The sequence below is a fragment of the Cydia amplana genome, chromosome 1, assembly GCF_948474715.1.
Source record: "Cydia amplana chromosome 1, ilCydAmpl1.1, whole genome shotgun sequence".
Classification (NCBI taxonomy): Eukaryota; Metazoa; Arthropoda; class Insecta; order Lepidoptera; family Tortricidae; genus Cydia; species Cydia amplana.
In genome coordinates this window covers 12,164,334-12,188,122 of record NC_086069.1, presented here as the reverse complement: position 1 = coordinate 12,188,122, position 23,789 = coordinate 12,164,334, and the positions used below count along the sequence as shown (strand labels likewise).

At 34.3% G+C, this 23,789-nt stretch overlaps 1 long non-coding RNA gene across 1 annotated transcript in view; it reads right to left on the bottom strand.

The window, feature by feature from the left end:
- The window catches only part of LOC134648706 (uncharacterized), a 96,486-nt gene extending 72,983 nt beyond the window's left edge, over positions 1 to 23,503 (bottom strand). The window contains exon 1 of the long non-coding RNA XR_010096918.1: positions 23,274 to 23,503. This is a non-coding gene — a long non-coding RNA (uncharacterized LOC134648706). The remainder of the gene's footprint in view (positions 1 to 23,273) is intronic.
- Positions 23,504 to 23,789: the final 286 nt, after the last annotated feature.

Below are 23,789 nucleotides of genomic sequence, written 5' to 3'. Positions count from 1 at the left end.
TAATGAGGAAAATTTGCTAGCCGAGATGTTTTCCGTCAAATAAATGTACAATATATGCTAATTATTATTTTTGTATGTTACAGCATTTCATCTTAACTCGTGAGGTGCCCGAGGCGGGCCCCGTGCAGGAGGGCCGTGTTGGCAACCATGGCGCCAAGCGCTGAAAGCGCCACCTAGCGGCTTACGAAGACACTACGAGGAGCCGCTACAGCGCCACCTATCGGAGAGCTGCATCATAGGACCAGGTAGCCGCCGCCCCGCCTACCTGGAATGGCAGCAGACTTCGGCGGGGATACCGAGCCTATAAAAGGGGCTGCACGACCTTCAGAGCTCTCTTGATCCAGCGACAGTCGATAGGTTTACTTAAAGTGTAAATTATAACGTATTTTGTAATTAATTTGATTAAAATAAAGTATTTTAAAAGTCCAGTATTTTACCTTTACTTATCATAGTCAGGTCGTTTACAGGTGTTTTTGCATATTGATCTGATTTAAAAAATATATAAGTTTTTGTTTTCGACTAACATTGCTACGAAAGTTCAAGGTCTTCCATAATTTAACTCGAGTCGATTTTGTAAACTTTTTCAATTCTCACGTTACATTCATTCATTTTTAACCACCTCACAACAAACAAATTATGTGCTTTAACTGTTTAAACTCTTGTTTCATTATTTAGAATGAAAACAAGCCAAAATTGCATTCCCGCACATACTTTAAAATTGGCTAAGGTCTGTTTAGAAACAAGTGACAACAATATTCAACATGGCGCGCGGGATGCGCGCGCAGATCAACCGGGCTCAGAGCGCCGCACCGATTTTGCCTCTTCCCTCATAGAAAATATTCCGTTTCACGCGCGGAGCTCTGGCGAAACTTCTCTTTCGCTCTTATTGAATTTCCTATTAATCGAATGTACTAAATCTTTTTCCATAGGAGCGCAATCCAAAGCGCTCCGCTTCGCGCGTTACCTTTGATTTCTATGAAATTATAGGAGTACGCCGTGTAGGTAGTGGTGAGCTGTCTATAAACTTATAATGAATAAAGATATTGAGTTTTTTACGATCGATCTTAAATAGTAATATATTAAATAGGTACCATAATTTCATTTTGATTATTTATGGGAGTGCACCGCACAAGCGCTCCTTAAGGCGGGCCGCGCCTGTTTTGGATATGGCATTGTAATAAAATAGGTTACCTATTACTTAAATAATATTTATAAAAGGATTACCTAATTTTTATTAATATTATACTCAGTGTTTTGTCACCTTTAATCATTTTCTAGTGAAATGTTTAGCCGACAGCTGTTGGCAAGTCAACTCATAGGTATAGGTATCTGGGGGCACGGTAGTGCCCCCGCCAAGTCGTACCATCCTTTTCTCGAAGCGATTCAGGCCATTTTCGACGTCCTGTAATTTTGTGCTGGCTGAAGCTAGAACCCTGAATTTTCAGTAATATATAGGGCTAAACATGCTTAAGATATATTCTCAAAAACATTCAATTTGAACTAGTAGTTTAAGAATTATTGTATGTCAAAGTTCCTTATTTTCGACACTGACACACTCACTCACTCACTCACTCACCTACGATCATCATAATTCTAAGGTACTTCTAGTATACCCACAAGCTTCAAATTTTAAACATAAGTAGTTTTCAGCTTATCAAGCCATAGAAAACCTAAAAATATTGCAATATCAGTCACGTTTTAAAGATCTAAGAACTGCATAAGTAAGTTTGTAATCCCATATGAATATATGCTATTACAAAGTTACTGTTGCAGTTCCTACAAATAGTAGGTAAAGTAAAGGTACACTACGATGTACGATGTGAGTATGAATGAAGATGTGTTTCTTTATGATATGTGTATACATAGTATGGGTATGAGTACCCGAAAAGAAGGACTGCCTACAAAAAGAGACGAGATCCCATCAAAAACATTACATGTAAAAAGGTGCAAGTCTCGCAACGCTTCTACTACAAAAAAGTTTTGAGATGTAATGTGAAACCAAGTCGGTTATTTTAATCAGTGCCAGGGGGTGTTAAAACTGTATCAAATATATATCTTTAATTTGTAATACATATAATGACTTGGCAATCGCACATAATGCTTTATACTCGTACCTACTCGTAAATATGTGTAATGCTCGAACTGCAATTAGCGCTAGCGTTATGTTCAATTAGAAATATGATCCTTATGTCATTTTGCAGCCGTGCGATGACCAAGTTATTATACGTATTATAAATTAAAGATATATATTTGATACAGTTTTAACACCCCCTGGCACTGATTTAAAATAACCGACTTGGTTTCACATTACATCTCAAAACTTTTTTGTAGTAGAAGCGTTGGGAGACTTGCACCTTTTTACATGTAATGTTTTTGATGGGATAGGTATTATAGGTAGGAAAATGATAATATCAACTCTATATTTCTCCCCGACTTTTGTGGTTAAAACCTATCTATAAAATTTATTTCTCGGTAGTGAGGTCGTTTAGAACTGCATTACTATCGCTCCGGGGTCGTTAGTGCCAGTTTAGACTGTTAAAGCTTTGACTCAGCTATTCTCGATACGTTTTTAAGAGATACGAGTCTATTTGGCATACAGTGTGTTAACATATCTTTTACTCGACTAAGAAAAAGGAAGGGTACCTAATGAGACTAATAATTATTAATGTCTGTTTCAAACAGGTTGATTACTGTACCAATAGGTACCTTGTAAGATATCGTTATAATTTATAATACATATTTATTATACTTCTTAGAGGTAGTTTAATGATGTTGTTTTGCTCACTTTCCTGTTGTTTTGCTTCAAATAATGATAATTAAGCTAACCTATTCTGGTTTTAAGTTAATATTAGGGAGTTTGTAAACTTTTTTAGGTCAAATCAAGTATGTAGCTATTTGTGACAAGTGATATGATCTTAAATAGTAATGTGTGCAAAAGAGTTTACTTTTTAAATCAAGGCATTTGATTTTTGAAAATAGTTCTAAATACTAGATATAAAAGAGGAAACAAAATCTATACAGCATAGAAAACGAAACGCTTTACACACATTCCATATTACTGTTGCAATTGCAATACACCATCATTATTTATGACGACTGCAAGGAGAACAAATCTGTCAGAATTTAACAGCCTGCATCAGCATGACAATGCGCTGGCTGCGGAAGCGGAGTTGTAAATTTTTACAACTCTCGCAATCGTGGGCAGGGGAAGGGTTGAATTAGATGCCTGAAGAAAACCGCCGTAAGCGCCTATAAATTTATAGACAGTTAGGATGCTTTAGCTAAACAGATATCGGGAACGCTCTTCAGATTGCATAAGGTCCGTTATTTTCAATGTGTTCGGTTTTTAAATGGTGCGGAATGCATTTTTGCAATAGGTCGCGCTTCACGTACATTAATCGTGTGTTAATCTAAAGATGCAGTAACATATTATGTTGTTGTATTATGTTTATCATAAGATTAGAAACAATACATCGGTAGGTACATGTTCTACTAGCATTCTAATAATGTAGGCAAAGCAAAATCCGTAGGTACTTACTAATTTAACCTCCACATTTAGTGGCCTTATTCGTATAGCAATTTTAATGAAAGTATTGTTTGATTTTATTGCCTGCCATGCCTTTATTTTACAACATATTTATTTTCCGGAACTTTAACAAAAGTGCGTTTGACCCCACCCGAGATTATATTGAAGAGCAATTACGCTCATACATCTAACCTCTCGGCACCCAAATCACCACGGGCGCCATAGAAACCCTATACTCTTAACGAGAACTGGACATCAAAACAAATACTCAGGCACGCGGCCGGCCGACAAATTGTACGAAATATGTCAATTATAATTAATAGGGAGACTTGGTACATCAATCCCGCGTAAAATGATGTAAGTGCTCTTAATTTTTATTTAAAATACGACCTTTCAAGCAAACCCAACCATTGTTATGAACGGTAAGGATGGTAAGTATTGTGGGATTTGGATGTAATGATGGTATTATTTGGTATTTACATTATTATACTCCCTCTACCTAGTACTTTGATTTCTTTAGAAATGTATATTTCTAACTTCTAAATCCTGTAGATCTTTTGTAAGTTTTCTGTACGTAATTATTTCGATTTGTAAATATGTTTGTGTACACATATTGTACTTATTACTGCGTCAGACAGTGTTTTCCAAGTATGTTTAACAATTACAACCTGTAAACACATTAGTACCTAAGCTCAGAACCCGGTCAGTTCAATTTAGCTACAATACATTCTTACCCCTAGGAAATGCAAATTGAACATTTTTGTTTAACGATTCCATCAAACGGTTGAGTCATTGTCACCATCAGTGCGGCAGCCAAGTCAATCAAGTAGGCTGTCCTCAAAGGCAATATTTGTCAAGACCCTCTTAAAGGACCATCGACGCTAACACGTGTCTAATAGAACGTGGGAATAGTGCTTGAAATTCGATAATTTATGGACACTTGAGTAAGACGCGTGAATTAAATTTTGATGTGTTGATTTCGATTCGGTTGGATGGCCATATTTATAGTTAAAAGGATCGTTCATTCCTCATTATTTTAATGAAATACTTAAGACCGGTGAAAATGAGTACTTAAGTTTTAGAATCCTCTTATGAAATTTGTAAATTAATAGTTTTCCATGATGTTGTAAGAGTCATGAGTGCCAAAAATATTCTGGTTAGAATATTCTTAACTTTTGAGATCGACGACGGATGTCAACGTTATCACATAACATAGTCGTTAATAATATCAATCGGTTAATCTTCGAAACGTGACACCACTGTTCTCTGTAACACTGATTAATACACTGCAATCAGTAATCTTCAGATAGCGCCCCTGATTCTATCTCAAACGCACTGAGTATTGGCTGAGCCTCAAAGATGTTTGCACACAAAGACATATATACTAAACATGGACAAACATACGAACGCACGATTGCCCGGAGCGGGGAGCGGGTTCTAATCCAGCCTTGGTGCTATGCAAATGTCTAACAAATGTCAAAGATATACTAAAACAAAGAGTGGCTTTCAATTTCAAGCAAAAATCATGAATTTAAAAATATTCTTGGGGATATCTAGAATGTTCTTAAAAGTTTCTGTAGGATGCAAAAACATCAGTGAGTTTTAGTTAAATATAAATAACTCATCTGCTTTGTCATACCTTTTTTATATGAACATAAATGAAGTACTATTATTTTAAGGAATATAGTAATTTAGTCTAAAAAATACTGAATGCTTCACGGCACTAAGTTTTCCCTCTAAAGTTGTCTTCTCGTATGAAAAACTGGTAAACCCGCAAGTTTAAAATGTCCTTATTGCCAAGTCACAAAAAAGAAGTAGGTACAATTTAATAACTATGTTCTTTTTTTTGCATTGTAAATCTGTTATTGAATTTTTATTTTGTGGTGCAATAATAGTAGTTTATGCAACAGTGATATAATAAGGCTTCTTAAAATTCAAGGGTCGAAGTTACAAAACGAGACGTAGTCGAGTTTTGTAAAAAAAGACCCGAGAATTTTAAGAACCAATTATGAGCTGTTGCATACATTACTTTTTCTATGACAGCTGCAGCAAAAAAAAGAGTTATTATTAAAAAAAAGAGTTATTATTTAAAAAAAATTGAGTTATTATTTAAAAAAAAAAGAGTTATTATTGTAAATGAAAACATACCTCTTTCAATCAAGATGATCGGAACTTGTATCTTTAAAAAAAATAAAGCAGTTGTATTATACTCATAAGATGACTGCTAGCAGTCATCTTATGAGCCTATAGACAAATCATTCAAATGACATTGCTTTAGATATCACTGTCAGTCATTTAATTGACACATTTAAGTGCTGGAGTAGAAAAAGTGTATTTACTTTACTTAGGTACTTACGTGTATAGAATGATTAAACTGATCCCAAAACGTACGTCGTACGCAAAAAGATACATTTTCATATAAAACGCTAAATATTATTTAAAATTATTACAAATATGAATATTCCTGCCACATCTAAATACACACATCACTGTATAAGTCAAAACTCGCTCAGGTCAATTTCTGATGGAAGTTATCTCCTACACAGCCGGATTAAGACCCTTTACATGCTCGGCTTACATCCTCCACGGCTTCAGGCCGAATGCCGATATTTGCCCAATCAGTGCGTGAACTTAGCTTCTACTGGCAATTTCCAATTTCATAGGCGTCAAAGCAATACTTGCAACCCTTTGTTAATTAATATAGAATAACAATACAATCGTGCAACCGAGTCTATACCTATTACTGAATCGCGATCAGAAAGGGATTAGAAATAACAGATTTCCATACACTTACGTCAAAATCAATATGGATTGACAGCTATCTCAATCCCTTTCTAATCGCGATTCAGTAATACTTATAAAATACATATAGGTACATAACATATTATTCATAGTTTGAACATGGAGTGCACAAGGCTATATGATGTCATTAATATTCATCAGATTAATTATATCCAAACTTTATAGTAGTAAGATAATTAATTTCGTTACCATGCCTCAAAAATATAAAATAGTTACTTATTTAGGTTTCTGTTTGATATAAGTAAGTATAATTATTTCTTCGACTAGGATCATTTAGTCTGGAAATAATTTAAAGAGCTTGCCTATACCTACTTACTAGAAAATTTCCCTAGAGTATGGCAGGATTATCTTAAATTATCGAATTCATTTGTAAGTAGGCGATTGTTAAGATACATATTATTTGATTTTAAATGTTAGTTTTATTAAACTAGACTACCATACAAATTATAACCCTTTAAACCAAACTTTGCTAATTCCCACGTAACTTCGAGCTGTTGGTAGCAATAAATAAATAAATTATTAACTCTCTAGTGCACTAATTTCCAAACATTGACTTTGATACTTTGTTAATAGCCACGCGAGCGCTCCAGGCGATTTTAACAAAAAAACTTTAACAATAACGTTTTAGAAGTGGGCGATGAATAAAACATTCTCCCATTTATTGGGGACCAAACTGTAAATATGATTTTTATTATATATTTCAAGGACTGTTTTACAAAATAAACTTTTTTTTTTGAAAATCGTAACGTATGTTCACAATATTAATTTTATAACTGGAAGTAGCGGTCTGTATTAATCGTATTCCAAAAGTATTCAATATATGCCGACTATTCACTTTCACTATCAAATGTGATTAGGATTCAACAATTAAGTATGTAAAAAAAACCGGCCAAGTGCGAGTCGGACTCGCGCACGGAGGGTTCCGCACCATCAACAAAAAATAGAACAAACCAAGCAAAAAAACGGTCACCCATCCAAGTACTGACCCCGCCCGACGTTGCTTAACTTCGGTCAAAAATCACGTTTGTTGTATGGGAGCCCCACTTGAATCTTTATTTTATTCTGTTTTTAGTATTTGTTGTTATAGCGGCAACAGAAATACATCATCTGTGAAAATTTCAACTGTCTAGCTATCACGGTTCGTGAGATATAGCCTGGTGATAGACGGACGGACGGACGGACGGACGAACGGACGGACGGACGGACGGACGGACGGACGGACGGACGGACGTACAGCGGAGTCTTAGTAATAGGGTCCCGTTTTTACCCTTTGGGTACGGAACCCTAAAAATAGGGAGAAAGAGTCATGAGATTCTTCAGAAAGGGAGTAAACATGTTTCTAAAGGTCGGCAACGATCATGTGACACCTCTGGGCTTGCAGCGGTGGCCGCTTTTCATAATGCCATATGCTTATTGTTTGCCACTAACATGGTATTTAAATAAAAAAAGGCAGTCGAATGACTGTTGACCTATGCCAATACCACGGCATATGTTTATTATATTGGCAAAAACCCTAATATGTTTATTGTTATGTTACATTACAATAGATAACTAGATAACGATTGATCTTAAACGGTTTTTTTTCAATAACAAATATAACTAACCCCAAGACTAAAAACTGCTGGTATACGCATTGTTTTCATATTACTCATGGGAGAGAGGCGAGTAACCTGAGGCGTTGCGGTAGAGCGGGACTTTGGTAATGTTTACATTGTTACAGTGCTCCAAATGTTGGGTTGATTTTTATGAGTGTGTCTGAACAATCCAGCAAAATTAACAATAATAATAATTATTATAAGCCTATACAATGTCCCGCTGCTGGGCAAATCTCCGGCCAATCGTTGAGATATGCGTCCAGGTCGTCCCGCCATCTCCTTCTGGGCCTACCAGATCTTCGCCCGTCTTGCGGCACCCATACTGTGGCTATTTTGGCCCACCTCTGTGGGTGCATACGGGAGACATGGCCGGCCCAGTTCCACTTCAGCTTGGTGGTATTAGTTAGCACCAACATCAGTAATGCGCGTTTTTGAGCGCAGCGTAGAGTTACGGATTCGGTCAATCCGTTTAAAGGGGCCCACTGATTACCAGTCCGCAGTCCGGCGGACTGTTAATCAGTGGGCCCCTTTACTCCTAGTATGCTGCTGAGTTGAAACAGTCGCCGTGGTCGAAATCGGCCGGGAGAGTATATATATATATATATATATATATATATATATATATATATATATATATATACATATAGTATGCTGCGCTCCAATAATAATTAATTACAGGAAATTAATATTTTAATAATAATAAATGACAAAATATCAATCCAAAAATAGGTAGGTACATGCTGTAAATATTTAGGAGTATAAAAAATACACCCGTTTATTGTTTTACGAAGCATCCCCTCCAAATTAAATTAACCATAAAAACGCAACATCTCATACAATATTTGTTCCACCAACTTATTTGTTATGTATTTTGACCTATGGGCGTGTTCACAAGGGTAAGTAATTGTAGTTTGCTATTACAATAAGATATCCCGTAGGTCGGCGTGTGGTGGCCTCAGGCGAATGTAGGAGTTTATTGTTCAAATTATTTGTCATTGTATAGCACTTTATTGTATTATGATTTGATAATTAGGGGTTTGGTAAGCTTTGAACATATTGAAGTAATCAGCCTTATTTTTTATATACGTGATCGTTGATGACACTTCAAATATTAGATTTCTTTTCAGCACATTTATCTTTACTTACACGTATTTCAACTATAATTGTACTAAACTTTCCTGTTAAATTATTAAAAAAAAAAACAGATTTTTAAGTAGGCCGGCCGCGGCCCTACGCTAAGCAACCATACTTTGCGCAGTTAAAAAATACTACGCTACGAACGAGGACGCTACGCCTTCGTAGTAAATGTTTTTTGCTTGATATAAGTTATATATGTACTTATAAATAATTATAATCTAAAAGTTAAAATTACAAAAAAGAAAGGATAAAATATAAATGAATAATGTAATGATAAAATATATTACAAAAAATTTCAAAACTTTACACCAAAATCGGCGACCGCGGTCACCCTTACGCTGGAAGAACAAAAGGGGAAGCAGGGGACAGTCGGACGGGCAGGAGTCGGGGGAGGCAGGGTTGATGGAACACGGCACGTGACCGACACGTGATCGTAGCGTGATGGGCACCGGAAAATTGATGTGTGGATCAGTGCGGGTGAAGTGGAGTAGGTAGCTGTTGAAAAGTTTTTTCACGAAGTTTTAGTTAGAAAAACCGATGTGATTTCCTTAAACAGCGCCGGTTTCGGGTGAGACATTAGTATGCATTTTTATAGCACTATCTCATTCACATAGCCGCAATTGCGAATAGTGTAATTACTACCTTACCTTATATTACAAAACTAAAAGAAATGGAAAATTGTGTCACTTGTCAAATAAAGTAATAACACAATGATAAAATAAGACTTGTGTATGTGTATATAAGAAACTACGTGTCCAATGTCCAATAAAGTACTTTATGATCGTTAAAACAAACAAAAAATAAATACAATAATACCAATACACAGTTACACCAAAATTCTGCCAAGTTATATATTTCTAAAAATGTAACCGCTCCACAGCTCCCCTAGCCCACACTTCTAAATCTTCCATTCACGTACGTTTGATTCGATTCTGATTTTGTCAAAGCCATCGTAAAACAACCAAACTCGTGCGATTGTTTTTATACAATTTACTCACACACTTCCATTCGTTCATCCATTCACTCATTCACTCACTTAGACATGGCGGAGCTTTATTTAGTTTGATTTGCGAGTGACAACCTCTTTGGTAGTAATGTTTTTTTGTGTTTATGTTTTGTTGTTGTTATCTTTTTCTATGTTTTTGGTGTTGGAGCGTGGCTGTTGTGATTGGGTGTCAAATTTACATTATAATGATGTGTCAGGATTTTGACACCGTGAGAACTTTTTTAAATATTTTCATTGTAATCGTCACGTTTTAATGTGATGTCGGGTTTAGCGTAATTCTGCGTAAATTTGAAAAGGGTGCGCGGTTTCAAGGAGACGTCAAGTTTTGAATTCCTTTAATCGTGATCTACCCTACCTTTTGAAGGCAAAGAACTTCCCTAAATTTGGGTAAGTCGGGATATGAGATTATCAATATTAGAAAATACATACGTGCCTAAGTTGAAAATCATTTTAAGGTGAAATAATATAACGTAGATCTATGAAACATACTGCGGTGTATTAAATACATTTTTTACAAGAATCTAAAAGTACCTACTTTACGTAAAGGATGTATTTTAGTGTAAAACTTGATATTAAGGTTATTCTGCATGTTTGATTTGTAAATTTTACACCCTGTGGGTTCATAGAGTAGATACTGATGAAACATAGGTATCTCGATTTAAAATTCTCATCAAATCATTTAAAGATTATTACAAACCCATCACGCATGGTTAATTCCCCTCCATCAATAATTGCATACGTTTCTACCGATACCCACCCATACATTTGAATATGGTCTCATTTCAATTGACTTGCCTCAAATAAGGGTCGTTTCTGCTCTTAGGCTAACTCGACTCAGTGAAAAAAGAACCGTTTCACAAAATACAAAAGGAATATTTTTCAATGTAGTCTCTAGATTTTTAGGGTGATTTTAGGTATGAATTTGTACAAATTAATAAATGAATTTAGTTTTTTAAAGCGTAACTGTATTTGTTAAATTGTCACCGCCACTTAAAGGGCCACATGTCGCCTTGAGGGCTTTTGTGTTTATTGTTCTATTCGCGTGCTTCGATTATGTTTTGTTTTTGGAATTTCGACTTTGATATTGGCACGTGATGTTTCTTTATATACTCAATGTATAATTATGAATAAAGATTATAATTGTTTTATTTTTGTTTCTAATATACCAAGTTATATCCTCCTTATAGTCACAATTTATAGTATAGTAAACAATTTTCTGTAAACTGTCCAAAATTCCAATGGGTGAGCAATTTTCTCTCACTTACGTAAAGCCGCAATCCTTAGAATCCAAATTGCATTCTGGGCAAACTTTAAAATTTAAAACCAATCTAAATCGCACATGCTTTATTTAAATTATCTGTGGCGATCCGGTCGTACACGGAACAAAACTTAAAATAATTGGTGCCCGTGCCTGGCTGTTGCGGACGAAGCAGTTTTGATACTTTTACAAGAAATTGCAAAGCACGTATGCAACAGTTTTAAAATAATCTTATTATAGGGAAGACGAATATAATTGTATTTAATTTTTAAGTGTAATTGTAAATATATGTATTACAATTTACCATTATTTTTACGATACTTATACGTAAAGTATATGTTTTTTAAACCCGGATAAAACAAATTACTTTTATAAATAGCAACTTTTTTGAAAACATTATTAGGTACCTACTTCATATATCTATTTGTAACTATGCCAACATAAATGTTTAATTTATTCTTAAAAGACTGGATGTTACAATATACATTTTGTAATTGACAGCTTCAGAAAGTTATTTCTGTGACTTAAGCGAGAATGCATCCGCGACAGCGACTTAAGATGTTGACTTCATTCATCCTTTCAGATTAAACAATCGGTAGGGAAAGGCAGATTAGTTACGTCTTGCCCCACTGGTATAAGATATTCCACTAGCAGTAAACATCCAATGCAACGGCAATATAATACGATAAATTATCAAGACTACTAACTGGTGTGACATTATACAGGGGAAAGAGTTATACGGTCGTCGGGTAGACGTGTATAAGTCATTAACTAATACAAATAAATTAGATTTACGGCAAAAAACAGCGGATTCGCCGATGGACGGTAATACCTCCCAGGGGACGTTGATGTAGCGGTGATATAGGATGATTTTAATATTATTTTCGTATTACTAAAGTGTAATGAAGAACTGGTACAGTGCTAACAGTTTCCGTGGTTGCAATTCCAATTAGATTTAATTAAATTTATTAAAAATCAACATACCTAACACATGAAATATAAGTGCAACATACCAGTACCTACTTATAATAAATCGGAGCGTTTAAAGTTACCACACTAATATATGTATTGTCAACTTTCACTAACAAGTTTATGTAAAGGTTTATGTATATAAGTTTACATTACATACATATTATGCACATACAATATTCATTACCAAAAAACAATCCGTTTACGGTTTCATATGCAGCTCAATCTGCACACGGAAACGAAGCTGTAGTTACACACAAAAATCCACAATTCGGTTTCCGTACAATATTCAATTATTTAATCCGAGAAGCCGACGTGCACGGAATAAAGGCGCTGCACTGGCATTTAATTAACTAGTTATACGGACAGACAATTTTCAGGGAACGCTTTCAACTTAAATAAATCTAAATTTCGTGTTTACCTTGCTTTTGGCACGAAACTAAATAGAACTAGTATTTAACTTTAAGTGGTAATTTGGTTCTAATTTTGTGTTTAAATTCTGTTTTTGCTACCGAACTTTTAAATTTAATAAAGTAGTTAATAAAAGTAGATAGGGTCCTAGTTAATTTTAATGTGAAATTGAAATAAAGTTTAAGAAAAAGGAATTCAATAATTAAAACAAGCTGTCAATTACCCACTATTATTCATGGCGACTAAGTGTTTAGAAAAATATTGAATTTACGTTTCTAATATTTTAATTTTTCCATATTAATAACAAAAAAAGATAAAATTTGAATCAGCCTGTATCGATGGATTGATCGTGGTAAAGTCCAAGCGTTTTCCGCAATCTAATTACTTTAAGTGCTTTTCTCTCTTCGCTTATGCTATAAACATTAACTCGCTGGTCTAATTTACAAGAATTAAGAAAAACATACATATTTGTATGCAGAAGTGTTAAGCGAATAGGTTTACTAAAAATAATATTGAATTCTCATACAATGCCAACTTATAGGAAGGATAGCTTAAGCGAAGGTTAATAAAAAAACAGTAAGTATTTGATGAGTTAAGTACTCATATCTCATAGAACTGTATTTTGAACAACATTGGTGTTTTTACTTCTTTCAATCAACATACTCTTGCGGCATAGCTTACGATATTGAAATCTCCGTTTCTTATAACTTTTACCTCAGTTTGAGCGCGGGTTAAGCACAGTTGGCTCGGGGTTATATAATTCGCACCAGTTCCGAGTGGACAGGGGTCGGCAACATTAGGTGACCGGTTAATTAATTATAATTTGTCTACCAGGGGAGTGGAATCTTTTGTTCCGTTGTCATTATTGCAGTGACGCTGATGGATTCCTATTTTGATATCAAGCCAAGTCTTTGTAAACATTACGGAGAAACAAGATGAGAATGAAAAGGCACTTAGGTACTCAACATAGGTAATTAAATTGTATGTATATTACACATAAAACTGCATATTGCTTTTAAAGGTGGGTGCTAATTTATTAAACAAAAGGCTTAACAAATAAGGCACACTTGAAATAAGTAAATCTTCATTTTATACGAATACCTACAGATTTTTTTATGTGAGTAGGTTTATAATATTTAGAAGTGTTCTAGACTGAGGATAATAAAATATTATGTAGTATGTTGAAAAATGTTTCATATGTTTTTTTAATGTTACGTTAATATGCGTCTGAAATATGACTTATCGGGTGCACCAGACTTATTAATCACCTGAAAACATTCCAACACTACTGCACATTTGTAAATAGCAAAATGCATTGAAATATTTATCTCTCCCTCGGAACACATGTCCCTTATTACTAATAATGCTTGTTATTTCACCATTTCGTACATCGCAAGAGTATTTATTTTCATGCAGTCACGCGATGGTCTTCATTTAATTAAGTGAAATAGATACCGGTGGTTTATTGCGATGCAACTTGTTATTACTGCATTATTTACTATTGTAAGTGTTATTCAATCATGCAAAATAGTGTCCCTATCAAATAGTTCTATATTATATTTATTGATAGTTCCCATAAATATGATATGACACAAAAACCACGGCACCCGATAATAATGTTACTAACTTAATAGTGTTAAATGGTGAAAAACGTTCTACATAATATTTTCCGCAAAAAATTCTGTAACAATAACATTCTAGACTCTGACCACGCTAACTTTACATTGGGGCTTGGGGGATGAAAACTTAGCGTGGTCCAACTCTAGTAAAAGTAAAACTACATTCATAACATAAGAATATGCAATAGTATCTTTTGAGAATATTAAATGTTATTTTTCTTAATGACGTCAAATGACACATACCTAATATTAAAATCTCAAAAGTTACACTATTGGGCTGAACAATATTGCGTACAACAAATCATTAATTTTAATATCAGATCTCCACCCCATTTATGTAATAACAGCGTAAACGGCCATCCCATGTAATTATAACTAGAAGCTAATTTTAAAACAACTACGTAATAAATTAATGACACACTCATCTGACCCCCCTTCGCCCATTATGTATTGCGGTTAATTCTAAACAAGAAATACAATTATGAACCTTCACTCTTTCACAATACATTTTACGATATAGTTCAAAGTCGAAATAATAAGTTGCATTACCATAATTCTAACTTAGGTGGCCCAGCATCTGTCACTTTGACGTATTTGTCACGTGATCCTTTTTAATTTGACGCCATTATGGAAATTCAGAGGAGACTGCAATTATAGAATTAAAAATGAATTTGTCCAAAAAGGTTTATGATGGCTTTTTGATTGTGAACATTTGACGCAGCGCTTGTTTTAAGTGATTTTGATTACTTGTTATTCAGTCCATTAATTGTTTTTATTCGGTCACGATTTTGCGGGAATCAAAATTTTATGTTATGTATATTTCCTCATATGCAATATTTTGTTAAACTAAACAAAAAGAAACATTGATATAGTTTTTATTTCTAGTTTCAGCAGGCAAACCATTCATCATCATCATTATCATCATCGTATCAGACCTTTTATCGCCCACTGCTGAGCATTGTGTATCTAAGCGAATATAATCAGTGGTAATACCAATCAGTGATTCTAAACCAATCATTGCCCATATAGGATAACATTGTTGCATTATTCAGTGATTTTATAAATTGGTGGACTTAATATACGTCCGCAAAAGAGATAAAGAGACAAAGGATGTTAGCCTCTCAAAACCGAAACAAAACAACACCTTCATTTCACCATGTATGTTTACCCGGTCGTTGTACAAACGCAATTAAGCTCTCGTCGTTCCGATATCGGTCCTAAGTGTTTGATAGACAAACATACAGTCGTGATCTTCGTCGGTCTTTTATAAAACATCATGTATTTATGTATCGTACAGGAAAACGGGTTTTGTGGCCGTGTTTGTAACAGTTATATAAATTAATTTATTATGTTGGGAGATCCTCGGTCGATTATTGGAGAACTCTTGCAGTACCTTTTAAATCAGTGTAATTAAAAAATATATAACTATTAGGTAAGTATATTATTTTAACTAGTGATTTTATGAATAACATACCTAAAGTAGGTAATAAAGTTGTCAGTTTGTAAAAATATGCTATGCTAGGAAATGCAATGATAATTTTGGTGGCGTATTAATCTTTGTTGTAAGATAATTAGTTAGTATTATGAAGAGGAATTAGAATTCGTTATTTATTTACCACAGTCGATATATTTGTGTATTTAGTTGGGCTAGCCTGTAAGAAATCTGGTGAGATAGATGAAAAGTAGAAAGTATGCGTTGGTAAATAATAAGTAGACCATTTTATAACAAGTTGAATTAGTTACATAGTTTACAATTAAACTATCTACCCTAATTGAACAGATGTCCTGACGTACGGACGCGAAAATTAATCCCAATACAGTCATCCAAAGAATTGTAATCCCTCTTTTGAAATCACTTGTCACTGGAAACCACTCGCGCGAGTCGGTACCAGTCAGCGCTTTAGCTGATTTGCCTAAAGAATTCAACCGAATTAAAATAGATAAGGTTATGTATTTAGTTAAAAAAAAATATTTTCAATTCCTGCGACTAGTCATTTAAACTGTTATTCAGCATTTTTTTATTCTGCATGATGAAATTTTTGAAACTGTAAAGTAATAACATACATGTTTCGTTCAGAATACTTAGGTATTCTAAACACTAAATTAAATTAAATAAAAAATAAAAATTAAAATAGTTTAAGAGTTAAATTAGTTTAAGAGGTAAAACATTATACTTGTGTAATATAAATATAGGGTCTCTAAATTGCAGCACAAAAAGCGCTTCAAGCGGCCACATCAATTCAGCTGACTGCAGCTCAATAGCAGTGCAATAAATGATATTTTCGCTCCAAAACACATTGACAAAGCAATCAGATTGACACTTAGCAAGTGTAAAGTTGGTGGTGGATAAAAAAAATCCTACACACTTTAGAATTGGCCATAGAAAAATAGTTCTAATGCTTTTATGTAATGGTTTTTTCTATTATCATTATGCGGTGGTTATTGAGCTGTGTATCACTGACGTTTGATTTGTTGCAAGTGAAATTGGGTATTTTTTTGAGGGCGTTTACATGAACTCTGTGCATTACTTCCACATTTTGTTTTCTTTTTCCCAATTAATAAAGTTTTGAATAAAGTTGTACTAATAAGGGTTATCTAAATATACAAGCAACAAATTTTATAATATACCTAATACAATTAATGAGTAATAGGTACTTATTACTCATACATGTTCTGGTAACCCATAAAAGTAAGACGTATTTCAATAATAAATCCTGCATAATCTCAGATCAGATCAGCGTCACCGTAAATATCCCCAACAAGACATTTACCCGCTTACGGCTCTTCGCCGGAATCAATCGACAGATTCATGTCTCATGAGCAATTAATTTGAGTATTTATGGTTGGTCCAAGTTATAAGCAGGCGGCGTCGGTAAGTATAGCTTAAGTAATAAATATGTTAAAAACGTGTAATGATTTGATGTACCTACATATATTTGTGTATTTAATCCAATAATTTTGCATTTTGGTTGTGTCCTAGATTTGTTTTCGTAACTAATTTTTTCCAGGGAATGTAAAAAAGGGACACTCGTACCTATAGTTTTTATTATTTATATTTTAGTGTACATTAGGTAGCTATCTGCTTTTACTTTTTTATCCTTTATTAAAACAAAGAAACTATGCTTTGCCAATCATTATGATGATATTTCACATGAAGGAAATACATAGGTATTTATAAATTCACTGTCATGGGCGAGTCCAACTCGATTCCGAGGTAGGTAACTATTAACCCGTCATATAGCGATATGTGTACCGAGACTTATCTGTATGCAGCTGGTCTGCAGTAAATATTTCCGCCGTAATATTGTATTTACTCCACGTTATATCCATATCAGGATACCGAGGAAATGAGGCCAGCAACGCACTTAAAACACTTCTGGTGTCTAAGATAGGTAGGCGACTGTTATTTCTTACCATCAGGCTTTTCGTATAATCGTGGTCCTTCTGTATCAGAAAAAAAACCTCAGTCAGGTGGAGCCGCGGGCACGGCCTGTGAGTCATAAGTACAGTACTCGCTGTACGCTTATAACCTGTGTGGTGTACATTTAGCACTCAAGTCAAGACGACGCGAGTTTAACTGGAAGCGATCTCGGACGCAGGTTATGAGTCAACTGGGCGATGTATGCCTTTAAGGATGTGTAAAGATTAGTTACTTGCAGAAACCACATTGCATAATCTTACGATTTGCATTAAAATAATTTCTAACAAGTTAATATTTCTGACAATAAACGAGTAAGAACCTACTTTAAAACTATTTACTAAATACACACGTTAGTCTCATTTTTTATTTTAATAAAGGCTCTCTACTAATTTTTATACACACAGTGTCTTAGCTTAGTGGACTGGTGTGGTGTGGTAATCGAGTTTGCTTCCTTTTAAAAAAAAATGTTGTTTAATTTTCTACCAAAAAAAATAACACAAAATGACTACAAGACTACAAGTATGACAAAACGACTAGAGACTAAATATTTAGTTTTCGCTCGTCCGATAATTTCCCGCGTTAATCGCAAATTAGGTTATTTATTCATTTATGTCAATATACTTAACTTCCCAAATGTTTTTATGCAGATTTTTTTACCTATATTTTGTCTTTATAGGTACCATGATTTCGTGTTTTTTTTAATGAGATAAAAATATTTATTTCAGTAATATAATTTCATGATTTGTGCCAATAAGAAAATGCACACAAGTCTATAATCCCATAAGAACGCATCTGTTCGCACAGCTACTCTCTGTCTTATAAGGAATAAAGTTATAATTGAATTTCTGTTAACAGCTCCCGCCGGTTAACTTGGCTGCAACTTGCTTTGTCTGACAATGTATGCAATAACGACCTTATGCAACGAATGCGTATTGACGTGGCACTCGTAAGTATTATATCATTTATATGATTTAATATATAAGTTATGGAGTCATAAGATATTATCTAGGTTCATGGGAATAGTTAAACCATATATGTATGTATTTGTAACCATATTAATCGAAGCCATTGTTTATAATTTGAATAATATATCATATTATATTGCTTAATCTTTATGTTATTGGTCAATAATATTTGAATTCATTATATAAAAACTGCATTGTTGTTACTTTTTTTGTCCAGGCAGTACAGTCGATATTTTTTTATGTGTAATTAGAAGGCTTATACTTATTTATAAAAATATCATCAAGTTTATCTCAAAGTTTTTCACCGCTCATTCAAGTTTTTCAGGCTAGTTATTATTAAATAATGTTTTTTTATAACACGCAATTTAATCTACATTATTTGAAAGCATATTTAATAGAACAATCTTTATAATGCTATATAAATTAAATTGGCTTATTTAGTGAAACCCACTACAAATGGAAAATAACGTTTTATCTTTTTTTATCTTATCTTATATGAATTAATTTAATGCTGCGAAGCTGTCCCCAATTCCCAGATTCCACTAAACTGAAACCTAAGTGGATCTGTAGCACATCAATAACAGGTACACTTAAATAATTATAGCTTAGCGTGTCATAAGAAAAACTTCAAGTAGGTAGAGTCTGTGCGGAAAGAGAAGAGTCGGGAAATGTAGCGGAGCCCATACATTCTACGACTGTTCTCTTTCCGCATGGACCCTAATCGTATATTTTCGTCTCTACCTATTTATTTTTCGTTACTGGCTTCACTATTAGATCATACAATGGGCCTTAAATGTCTATACATATTTCTTAATTGAGCCTTTCTCTATAATTACTTGTGTTTATAATGCCTGCATCGGTTTAAGTTGCGCATTATTTGTCAGCATTTAAGTACCGGAACAGCTTTATATGTACATATGTACAAATTCATTAGGTACAATATCTGTTTTGGCAAAGAAACCATCCACACAACAACGGCGATCGTAAGAATGCCACACGTCGCCGGGGACATCGGTATTTCAATTAGACAAGTGGCCGACGGTAGCCTTTAATTGAAATCGTAAATATCATGTGCGGACAGCGCGGGATATTCCTTTCTTGTGGCAGCCTTTTGTGTTCTAGGGAAATAAATATTTGAGTCTCAAATGAGGTTCTGATAGGTCCTTTACATTCGACATAGAATTTTACTTACATTCATCAACAACGTTACGGGGGGCGGAAATTATCCGTGGTGTACACTTACTTAATTATCCTATCAAAAACCAATGTGAAATAAGAGCCAAGTAAATATTAAGAAAATGGGCCACCTCACAATAGCGTCTTTTGAGCGTCGGCGTCTAGTCAGCGCTATGGAAAGTGGTGTCTCTGCGCAGTTGCGCCAACGTTGCGTCGAGCAGCGTCCATAGAGTTGACTAGACGCCGACACTCGGAAGACGCTAGACTGGGGTGGCCGTATGCGTTGTTGTTGACTTTGACGGCAAACGAATTAAGATCTATATGGGTGCCAAGTTCTTGCCTATTTGGAATGTAGTTAAAGTTCAGGATTTGAATTGGCTAGTTTTTACGAACAGGCTATGTTATATTTGTTCTAAAATTTAGTTTGTTAGTACATACCTACAAAAATTAGCCAAGACCAATCTTGAACTAATTTACATCCCAAGTGAACTAGACCTTGGCAATATAGATATCGATTATTTTACCTACATTGCGCAATCTATATGAAAAGGACCCTCATCTGAGCCATGTTGCAAGTTATATTTATGGGAAAATAAATTAACCTCTTGTCTATTAAAAAAACCTTTTTTCAAAGTTAAGGCAGAAATTAAAAAAAAAAAACACTTTTCAACGTAGTATGCCAAAAAAACTAAAATTGTACAGCTCAAAATTATTACGCTAATATAATCCAGTGAGTCACCGCTAGCGTCCTGGAATGCATTATTCAGGCCATAGTCCTTAGTAGTCCTTAGCAATCGCTACATTATACGGTCATAGCAAGTTTATTACGGACAGGCAAAATAAAAATACCACATTTTGTTAACTTTGAAGACAATGGGAGTAACTAAAAATGATATAAGCTTACTCGTACTTATTGGTAAAAAATAAGTTAAGTACGTTATTTTATTGGCGCCGATTTAAATAGTAGGTTCCTATTTATTTTGAAATTTTCAACTTTTATAGGTATTTAATAATGCGGCAAACGGGTTTATTTTAATGTTTTAATATTAAATGTCTGAATTAATTTTACGTTGTTATAGCTAGGTAGGTACATATGTTATAAATACATAAATATTACAGACATTCTTACACAGACTGACTAAGTCCCACAGTAAGCTCAAGAAGGCTTGTGTAACGAAAACGAAGTATGTAAGTACCTACTCCAAATTTAAAGTTACAATATATAAAACATATAAATAACATAATGTAAAAATAGACTTGTTTAATAGTGAGTGAAGCTACAAGTAGGTAACTAATACAGTCTGTATAAAAGAAAGGATTGGATAAACTTGAATTGCGACATTATTATTATTTTTTTTCAGAAAATTGCGGTGGACGTAGTAATAAGTCGTGCATACATTTTTTGACGTGACTAACTAGTAATTACGTCCTAACCTAACGAAGTGTTGCATGACTTTTTCTGTTGTGTATCATTACACTCATTACTTACGACACATAGGTGTGAAAATTGCAGGTTGTTTCAGGACATGTTTTATATTCTCAAGAAAACGGATTAAATATGCCCTGTTATTAGAATATGCACGTAAAGAACTATTTGAATAATATCGCTACTACATGTTTGTGTTTGAGGTACCGCGTAATATACTATTTATAGACACAGTAGGTAAATGTTGTCTAATAAGTGAAGCTCTAGGTGGACGTACAATGCGACGGTGATATATGGGATATCGGACAATAGGGCCGAGGCGAATATTTCTACGCTTAGGTCAGGGCTGACACACGGCTCAAATCTAGTAAACTTTTATTCTGATTAGTGATTGTAAACCTACGTTAACTGCCTAGGCGATATCATGATTTTGAACAAATTTATAGGTTAAGAGCAATATAGATACGAGTAGGTAAAATAAAAGATACCTTGTAGGTGAATAAGACTTATACACTGCACACCCTACTGTCCATATGACCACAGCTATTGAATATTATATTTTTTAGACAAATGAGATCATAGTTAGGCAGATTAACAGTAAATTACAAACAATTGACCTAAAGTTAAGCACTTCCTGGCTTTGTAATCTGTTTCTATATTTTGTGCAGATTTTTTTAAGGATTTTCCTCCAAATAACTTGCGATGCTTGCGACATGAAGATTTGTTCATATAGGCCTTTTTTAATTACTCAGTAAAGTTCAAAATTTCTTAAAAAAACTTAAATTTATCTATCATTGATTGTTACAAAACTTTGATACTAGGCAACCCTAGAATCGCCCTAAGCTGCGACGACACGTCGGCGGTCACCCTTTATTGTCGCTTCGACATGTCGATATCGTGGCACGTCACTATGTGTAGCCGTCTGGTTAATACGGTCTGCACTTTATAATTATTGCTAATGTACACGTAGTAGATGAGCATGTGAGCATACAAATATATTTATATATAAGCGTGCTAAGGTAATAGTTTAGCTAACATTCTGGTGGAGTAACGTGCGTTGCCATCGCAGAAACCTATCAATTTTTAAAATTACATCTAAGCTATACCTATACGTTAATATGTTAACAATTTCAGGTATTTATAAGGTAATACAAAATTATATTACAATTATTATGTACCTTCCTTACTTATGCTACCAATTTAAAGAGGCTTTAAATTTATATGAAACTGTAATTTCACCACAATACAAAATCGTTACAAATTTAATAATATGTAGGTACAGAGTACCGTTACAAAACTCGTAGTAGGTACCTTCCGTTGACGCACATGAAAATCCTACCACCTGTGTTTGACATTCTCAAATAAATTTAAAAGAATTTGACGTAAATTACACAGTTAAGAATCTGACCGTTTGATTAAATTTACTTTGGGAGATGTCAAAGTTCAAAATAGGGTAAAACCGGGGTTTTTACACGCAAACTATTCACCTTTTGTTTAAACTTACTCGTGCGCTACCCCACTGACTGCCAGTTACTTACTGATTGATGTACATGATATAATATAAAGACTAAATTATCTATCACTCATACTCATAAATTGTTTTATTTAATTAACTACTTGTTATTAAGTAGGTACACATTCAACATGAGATGCTTGATGTTTAATATTGGTTTTAACCGACTTCAGAAAAGGAGGAGATCAATTTAATTGTGTAGTTTTTAGGGTTCCGTAGCCAAATGGCAAAAAACGGAACCCTTATAGATTCGTCATGTCTGTCTGTCTGTCCGTCTGTCCGTCTGTCTGTCCGTCCGTATGTCACAGCCACTTTTGTCCGAAACTATAAGAACTATACTGTTGAAACTTGGTAAGTAGATGTATTCTGTGAACCGCATTAAGATTTTCACACAAAAATAGAAAAAAAAACAATAAATTTTTGGGGTTCCCCATACTTCGAACTGAAACTCAAAAATTTTTTTTTCATCAAACCCATACGTGTGGGGTATCTATGGATAGGTCTTCAAAAATGATATTGAGGTTTCTAATATCATTTTTTTCTAAACTGAATAGTTTGCGCGAGAGACACTTCCAAAGTGGTAAAATGTGTGTCCCCCCCCCCCTGTAACTTCTAAAATAAGAGAATGATAAAACTAAAAAAAATATATGATGTACATTACCATGTAAACTTCCACCAAAAATTGGTTTGAACGAGATCTAGTAAGTAGTTTTTTTTTATACGTCATAAATCGCCTAAATACGGAACCCTTCATGGACGAGTCCGACTCGCAGTTGGCCGCTTTTTTTGTATGTTTGTATTTTTTTTTTCTATAAAAATATATAGCTCGCTGATGATGGATTCCATGAGGAATTGAGGGTTCTCTTCAAATATTGATGATTAATTCAGATCTAGACCTTGAAACTTGAAATGTATCTTTTTAGTGACTTGACTGTTTGGCCAGACAGGAACGAGTCCTGCAAAAT